Source organism: Prunus persica, chromosome G3, assembly GCF_000346465.2.
Source record: "Prunus persica cultivar Lovell chromosome G3, Prunus_persica_NCBIv2, whole genome shotgun sequence".
Classification (NCBI taxonomy): domain Eukaryota; kingdom Viridiplantae; phylum Streptophyta; class Magnoliopsida; order Rosales; family Rosaceae; genus Prunus; species Prunus persica.
In genome coordinates this window covers 1,629,101-1,638,468 of record NC_034011.1, presented here as the reverse complement: position 1 = coordinate 1,638,468, position 9,368 = coordinate 1,629,101, and positions in this window count along the sequence as shown.

Below are 9,368 nucleotides of genomic sequence, written 5' to 3'. Positions count from 1 at the left end.
ACCAGAGGTATACGCGGTGCAGAGTATAGCCGTGCGGCTATACTATTTTTAATATAAAAAGGAGGACCCCAACGTTTAGGCGCCACGTGTCAACTTTTTTATTAAAAAAATAAAAAACTGAGTATAGCCGTTCGGCTATACTACTTTGCAAAAAGAAAAATATAGTACAGCCGCGCGGCTATACTATGTAAATAGAATTTAATTGTTTTGTGGACTTTTTCTATAATTTTTTTTAATACTAATTAATAATTACTAATTAAAGTAATTCAAAAAGGCTAAGATGTTACTCAATTACATGTATTGAATTAAAGAAGTGGGCCAAAAAACTAAAGCAAAGAAAGTAATTATATGTTTATTAAAAAGGATTAAATTTAATTAAATTTATTTTTTTTTTAGAAAAATCATTACAAATACGTACAAACATGTACAATACGACTATTGTACGTTTGCTTTTTAAAAAAAGGAGATGCGTATAGAACACGAATGTATTATTGGAAACTACGTACGTACACACACACACACATATATATATATATTACGACTAATTAAAGTAATTAAAAAAGAATAAGATATTACTTAATTGCATATATTAGATGAAGGAAGTTGGCCAAAAGAAAAAGTAAAGAAACTAATTTTATATTTTAAAATTTTATACTTTTCCAAAAAAAAAAAAAAAAAAACATGAACACTTCTCCCGACGAAATTTCGTCGGCAAAGATCTATGCCGACAAAATTTGCCGGATAAGGTTTCCCCCGACGAAAATATCTTTGCCGACGAAATTTCGTCGGGAGAGGTCTTACTTTTAAAAAATAAATATAAACTTAGGATGTTTAGGTTAATTAATTTGGAAAATTTTTGTTTTTATTAACTACATATTATATTTGGAGATTTAATTAGTTGAATTAGCAATTATATTTTAATTATTATTTATTTAATGACTGATTATGATTAAATATTTTAATTAACTTCATGAATTATATTACTTAATGAATAGTAATTCAATTTCTCTTTTTCTTTTTCTCCTTTAATATTCACTAAGTTAATTACTAATCAAAGTAATTAAAAAAGTGAAATACATACTATGCTACTTAAAGGGTGTAGCCAAACTTTTCATAAAAATTTTAATTTTAATTTTTTTTAAAAAATAATTTAAAAAACAGAGTATAGCCGTGCGGCTATACTATTTTTAATATAAAAAGGAGGACCCCAACGTTTAGGCGCCACGTGTCAACTTTTTTATTAAAAAAATAAAAAACTGAGTATAGCCGTTCGGCTATACTACTTTGCAAAAAGAAAAATATAGTACAGCCGCGCGGCTATACTATGTAAATAGAATTTAATTGTTTTGTGGACTTTTTCTATAATTTTTTTTAATACTAATTAATAATTACTAATTAAAGTAATTCAAAAAGGCTAAGATGTTACTCAATTACATGTATTGAATTAAAGAAGTGGGCCAAAAAACTAAAGCAAAGAAAGTAATTATATGTTTATTAAAAAGGATTAAATTTAATTAAATTTATTTTTTTTTTAGAAAAATCATTACAAATACGTACAAACATGTACAATACGACTATTGTACGTTTGCTTTTTAAAAAAAGGAGATGCGTATAGAACACGAATGTATTATTGGAAACTACGTACGTACACACACACACACATATATATATATATATATTACGACTAATTAAAGTAATTAAAAAAGAATAAGATATTACTTAATTGCATATATTAGATGAAGGAAGTTGGCCAAAAGAAAAAGTAAAGAAACTAATTTTATATTTTAAAATTTTATACTTTTCCAAAAAAAAAAAAAAAAAAAACATGAAATTTTATATTTTAAAATTTTATACTTTTCCAAAAAAAAAACAAAATTTGCCGGATAAGGTTTCCCCCGACGAAAATATCTTTGCCGACGAAATTTCGTCGGGAGAGGTCTTACTTTTAAAAAATAAATATAAACTTAGGATGTTTAGGTTAATTAATTTGGAAAATTTTTGTTTTTATTAACTACATATTATATTTGGAGATTTAATTAGTTGAATTAGCAATTATATTTTAATTATTATTTATTTAATGACTGATTATGATTAAATATTTTAATTAACTTCATGAATTATATTACTTAATGAATAGTAATTCAATTTCTCTTTTTCTTTTTCTCCTTTAATATTCACTAAGTTAATTACTAATCAAAGTAATTAAAAAAGTGAAATACATACTATGCTACTTAAAGGGTGTAGCCAAACTTTTCATAAAAATTTTAATTTTAATTTTTTTAAAAAAATAATTTAAAAAACAGAGTATAGCCGTGCGGCTATACTATTTTTAATATAAAAAGGAGGACCCCAACGTTTAGGCGCCACGTGTCAACTTTTTTATTAAAAAAATAAAAAACTGAGTATAGCCGTTCGGCTATACTACTTTGCAAAAAGAAAAATATAGTACAGCCGCGCGGCTATACTATGTAAATAGAATTTAATTGTTTTGTGGACTTTTTCTATAATTTTTTTTAATACTAATTAATAATTACTAATTAAAGTAATTCAAAAAGGCTAAGATGTTACTCAATTACATGTATTGAATTAAAGAAGTGGGCCAAAAAACTAAAGCAAAGAAAGTAATTATATGTTTATTAAAAAGGATTAAATTTAATTAAATTTATTTTTTTTTTAGAAAAATCATTACAAATACGTACAAACATGTACAATACGACTATTGTACGTTTGCTTTTTAAAAAAAGGAGATGCGTATAGAACACGAATGTATTATTGGAAACTACGTACGTACACACACACACACATATATATATATATTACGACTAATTAAAGTAATTAAAAAAGAATAAGATATTACTTAATTGCATATATTAGATGAAGGAAGTTGGCCAAAAGAAAAAGTAAAGAAACTAATTTTATATTTTAAAATTTTATACTTTTCCAAAAAAAAAAAAAAAAAAAACATGAACACTTCTCCCGACGAAATTTCGTCGGCAAAGATCTATGCCGACAAAATTTGCCGGATAAGGTTTCCCCCGACGAAAATATCTTTGCCGACGAAATTTCGTCGGGAGAGGTCTTACTTTTAAAAAATAAATATAAACTTAGGATGTTTAGGTTAATTAATTTGGAAAATTTTTGTTTTTATTAACTACATATTATATTTGGAGATTTAATTAGTTGAATTAGCAATTATATTTTAATTATTATTTATTTAATGACTGATTATGATTAAATATTTTAATTAACTTCATGAATTATATTACTTAATGAATAGTAATTCAATTTCTCTTTTTCTTTTTCTCCTTTAATATTCACTAAGTTAATTACTAATCAAAGTAATTAAAAAAGTGAAATACATACTATGCTACTTAAAGGGTGTAGCCAAACTTTTCATAAAAATTTTAATTTTAATTTTTTTTAAAAAATAATTTAAAAAACAGAGTATAGCCGTGCGGCTATACTATTTTTAATATAAAAAGGAGGACCCCAACGTTTAGGCGCCACGTGTCAACTTTTTTATTAAAAAAATAAAAAACTGAGTATAGCCGTTCGGCTATACTACTTTGCAAAAAGAAAAATATAGTACAGCCGCGCGGCTATACTATGTAAATAGAATTTAATTGTTTTGTGGACTTTTTCTATAATTTTTTTTAATACTAATTAATAATTACTAATTAAAGTAATTCAAAAAGGCTAAGATGTTACTCAATTACATGTATTGAATTAAAGAAGTGGGCCAAAAAACTAAAGCAAAGAAAGTAATTATATGTTTATTAAAAAGGATTAAATTTAATTAAATTTATTTTTTTTTTAGAAAAATCATTACAAATACGTACAAACATGTACAATACGACTATTGTACGTTTGCTTTTTAAAAAAAGGAGATGCGTATAGAACACGAATGTATTATTGGAAACTACGTACGTACACACACACACACATATATATATATATTACGACTAATTAAAGTAATTAAAAAAGAATAAGATATTACTTAATTGCATATATTAGATGAAGGAAGTTGGCCAAAAGAAAAAGTAAAGAAACTAATTTTATATTTTAAAATTTTATACTTTTCCAAAAAAAAAAAAAAAAAAACATGAACACTTCTCCCGACGAAATTTCGTCGGCAAAGATCTATGCCGACAAAATTTGCCGGATAAGGTTTCCCCCGACGAAAATATCTTTGCCGACGAAATTTCGTCGGGAGAGGTCTTACTTTTAAAAAATAAATATAAACTTAGGATGTTTAGGTTAATTAATTTGGAAAATTTTTGTTTTTATTAACTACATATTATATTTGGAGATTTAATTAGTTGAATTAGCAATTATATTTTAATTATTATTTATTTAATGACTGATTATGATTAAATATTTTAATTAACTTCATGAATTATATTACTTAATGAATAGTAATTCAATTTCTCTTTTTCTTTTTCTCCTTTAATATTCACTAAGTTAATTACTAATCAAAGTAATTAAAAAAGTGAAATACATACTATGCTACTTAAAGGGTGTAGCCAAACTTTTCATAAAAATTTTAATTTTAATTTTTTTTAAAAAATAATTTAAAAAACAGAGTATAGCCGTGCGGCTATACTATTTTTAATATAAAAAGGAGGACCCCAACGTTTAGGCGCCACGTGTCAACTTTTTTATTAAAAAAATAAAAAACTGAGTATAGCCGTTCGGCTATACTACTTTGCAAAAAGAAAAATATAGTACAGCCGCGCGGCTATACTATGTAAATAGAATTTAATTGTTTTGTGGACTTTTTCTATAATTTTTTTTAATACTAATTAATAATTACTAATTAAAGTAATTCAAAAAGGCTAAGATGTTACTCAATTACATGTATTGAATTAAAGAAGTGGGCCAAAAAACTAAAGCAAAGAAAGTAATTATATGTTTATTAAAAAGGATTAAATTTAATTAAATTTATTTTTTTTTTAGAAAAATCATTACAAATACGTACAAACATGTACAATACGACTATTGTACGTTTGCTTTTTAAAAAAAGGAGATGCGTATAGAACACGAATGTATTATTGGAAACTACGTACGTACACACACACACACATATATATATATATATATTACGACTAATTAAAGTAATTAAAAAAGAATAAGATATTACTTAATTGCATATATTAGATGAAGGAAGTTGGCCAAAAGAAAAAGTAAAGAAACTAATTTTATATTTTAAAATTTTATACTTTTCCAAAAAAAAAAAAAAAAAAAACATGAACACTTCTCCCGACGAAATTTCGTCGGCAAAGATCTATGCCGACAAAATTTGCCGGATAAGGTTTCCCCCGACGAAAATATCTTTGCCGACGAAATTTCGTCGGGAGAGGTCTTACTTTTAAAAAATAAATATAAACTTAGGATGTTTAGGTTAATTAATTTGGAAAATTTTTGTTTTTATTAACTACATATTATATTTGGAGATTTAATTAGTTGAATTAGCAATTATATTTTAATTATTATTTATTTAATGACTGATTATGATTAAATATTTTAATTAACTTCATGAATTATATTACTTAATGAATAGTAATTCAATTTCTCTTTTTCTTTTTCTCCTTTAATATTCACTAAGTTAATTACTAATCAAAGTAATTAAAAAAGTGAAATACATACTATGCTACTTAAAGGGTGTAGCCAAACTTTTCATAAAAATTTTAATTTTAATTTTTTTAAAAAAATAATTTAAAAAACAGAGTATAGCCGTGCGGCTATACTATTTTTAATATAAAAAGGAGGACCCCAACGTTTAGGCGCCACGTGTCAACTTTTTTATTAAAAAAATAAAAAACTGAGTATAGCCGTTCGGCTATACTACTTTGCAAAAAGAAAAATATAGTACAGCCGCGCGGCTATACTATGTAAATAGAATTTAATTGTTTTGTGGACTTTTTCTATAATTTTTTTTAATACTAATTAATAATTACTAATTAAAGTAATTCAAAAAGGCTAAGATGTTACTCAATTACATGTATTGAATTAAAGAAGTGGGCCAAAAAACTAAAGCAAAGAAAGTAATTATATGTTTATTAAAAAGGATTAAATTTAATTAAATTTATTTTTTTTTTAGAAAAATCATTACAAATACGTACAAACATGTACAATACGACTATTGTACGTTTGCTTTTTAAAAAAAGGCGTCCAAGCTCCGATTAGGACGCAAAATACCATTTCGGAAAGGGAACGACACATATATATATATATTACGACTAATTAAAGTAATTAAAAAAGAATAAGATATTACTTAATTGCATATATTAGATGAAGGAAGTTGGCCAAAAGAAAAAGTAAAGAAACTAATTTTATATTTTAAAATTTTATACTTTTCCAAAAAAAAAAAAAAAAAAAACATGAACACTTCTCCCGACGAAATTTCGTCGGCAAAGATCTATGCCGACAAAATTTGCCGGATAAGGTTTCCCCCGACGAAAATATCTTTGCCGACGAAATTTCGTCGGGAGAGGTCTTACTTTTAAAAAATAAATATAAACTTAGGATGTTTAGGTTAATTAATTTGGAAAATTTTTGTTTTTATTAACTACATATTATATTTGGAGATTTAATTAGTTGAATTAGCAATTATATTTTAATTATTATTTATTTAATGACTGATTATGATTAAATATTTTAATTAACTTCATGAATTATATTACTTAATGAATAGTAATTCAATTTCTCTTTTTCTTTTTCTCCTTTAATATTCACTAAGTTAATTACTAATCAAAGTAATTAAAAAAGTGAAATACATACTATGCTACTTAAAGGGTGTAGCCAAACTTTTCATAAAAATTTTAATTTTAATTTTTTTTAAAAAATAATTTAAAAAACAGAGTATAGCCGTGCGGCTATACTATTTTTAATATAAAAAGGAGGACCCCAACGTTTAGGCGCCACGTGTCAACTTTTTTATTAAAAAAATAAAAAACTGAGTATAGCCGTTCGGCTATACTACTTTGCAAAAAGAAAAATATAGTACAGCCGCGCGGCTATACTATGTAAATAGAATTTAATTGTTTTGTGGACTTTTTCTATAATTTTTTTTAATACTAATTAATAATTACTAATTAAAGTAATTCAAAAAGGCTAAGATGTTACTCAATTACATGTATTGAATTAAAGAAGTGGGCCAAAAAACTAAAGCAAAGAAAGTAATTATATGTTTATTAAAAAGGATTAAATTTAATTAAATTTATTTTTTTTTTAGAAAAATCATTACAAATACGTACAAACATGTACAATACGACTATTGTACGTTTGCTTTTTAAAAAAAGGAGATGCGTATAGAACACGAATGTATTATTGGAAACTACGTACGTACACACACACACACATATATATATATATTACGACTAATTAAAGTAATTAAAAAAGAATAAGATATTACTTAATTGCATATATTAGATGAAGGAAGTTGGCCAAAAGAAAAAGTAAAGAAACTAATTTTATATTTTAAAATTTTATACTTTTCCAAAAAAAAAAAAAAAAAAAACATGAACACTTCTCCCGACGAAATTTCGTCGGCAAAGATCTATGCCGACAAAATTTGCCGGATAAGGTTTCCCCCGACGAAAATATCTTTGCCGACGAAATTTCGTCGGGAGAGGTCTTACTTTTAAAAAATAAATATAAACTTAGGATGTTTAGGTTAATTAATTTGGAAAATTTTTGTTTTTATTAACTACATATTATATTTGGAGATTTAATTAGTTGAATTAGCAATTATATTTTAATTATTATTTATTTAATGACTGATTATGATTAAATATTTTAATTAACTTCATGAATTATATTACTTAATGAATAGTAATTCAATTTCTCTTTTTCTTTTTCTCCTTTAATATTCACTAAGTTAATTACTAATCAAAGTAATTAAAAAAGTGAAATACATACTATGCTACTTAAAGGGTGTAGCCAAACTTTTCATAAAAATTTTAATTTTAATTTTTTTTAAAAAATAATTTAAAAAACAGAGTATAGCCGTGCGGCTATACTATTTTTAATATAAAAAGGAGGACCCCAACGTTTAGGCGCCACGTGTCAACTTTTTTATTAAAAAAATAAAAAACTGAGTATAGCCGTTCGGCTATACTACTTTGCAAAAAGAAAAATATAGTACAGCCGCGCGGCTATACTATGTAAATAGAATTTAATTGTTTTGTGGACTTTTTCTATAATTTTTTTTAATACTAATTAATAATTACTAATTAAAGTAATTCAAAAAGGCTAAGATGTTACTCAATTACATGTATTGAATTAAAGAAGTGGGCCAAAAAACTAAAGCAAAGAAAGTAATTATATGTTTATTAAAAAGGATTAAATTTAATTAAATTTATTTTTTTTTTAGAAAAATCATTACAAATACGTACAAACATGTACAATACGACTATTGTACGTTTGCTTTTTAAAAAAAGGAGATGCGTATAGAACACGAATGTATTATTGGAAACTACGTACGTACACACACACACACATATATATATATATTACGACTAATTAAAGTAATTAAAAAAGAATAAGATATTACTTAATTGCATATATTAGATGAAGGAAGTTGGCCAAAAGAAAAAGTAAAGAAACTAATTTTATATTTTAAAATTTTATACTTTTCCAAAAAAAAAAAAAAAAAAAACATGAACACTTCTCCCGACGAAATTTCGTCGGCAAAGATCTATGCCGACAAAATTTGCCGGATAAGGTTTCCCCCGACGAAAATATCTTTGCCGACGAAATTTCGTCGGGAGAGGTCTTACTTTTAAAAAATAAATATAAACTTAGGATGTTTAGTTTAATTAATTTGGAAAATTTTTGTTTTTATTAACTACATATTATATTTGGAGATTTAATTAGTTGAATTAGCAATTATATTTTAATTATTATTTATTTAATGACTGATTATGATTAAATATTTTAATTAACTTCATGAATTATATTACTTAATGAATAGTAATTCAATTTCTCTTTTTCTTTTTCTCCTTTAATATTCACTAAGTTAATTACTAATCAAAGTAATTAAAAAAGTGAAATACATACTATGCTACTTAAAGGGTGTAGCCAAACTTTTCATAAAAATTTTAATTTTAATTTTTTTTAAAAAATAATTTAAAAAACAGAGTATAGCCGTGCGGCTATACTATTTTTAATATAAAAAGGAGGACCCCAACGTTTAGGCGCCACGTGTCAACTTTTTTATTAAAAAAATAAAAAACTGAGTATAGCCGTTCGGCTATACTACTTTGCAAAAAGAAAAATATAGTACAGCCGCGCGGCTATACTATGTAAATAGAATTTAATTGTTTTGTGGACTTTTTCTATAATTTTTTTTAATACTAATTAATAAT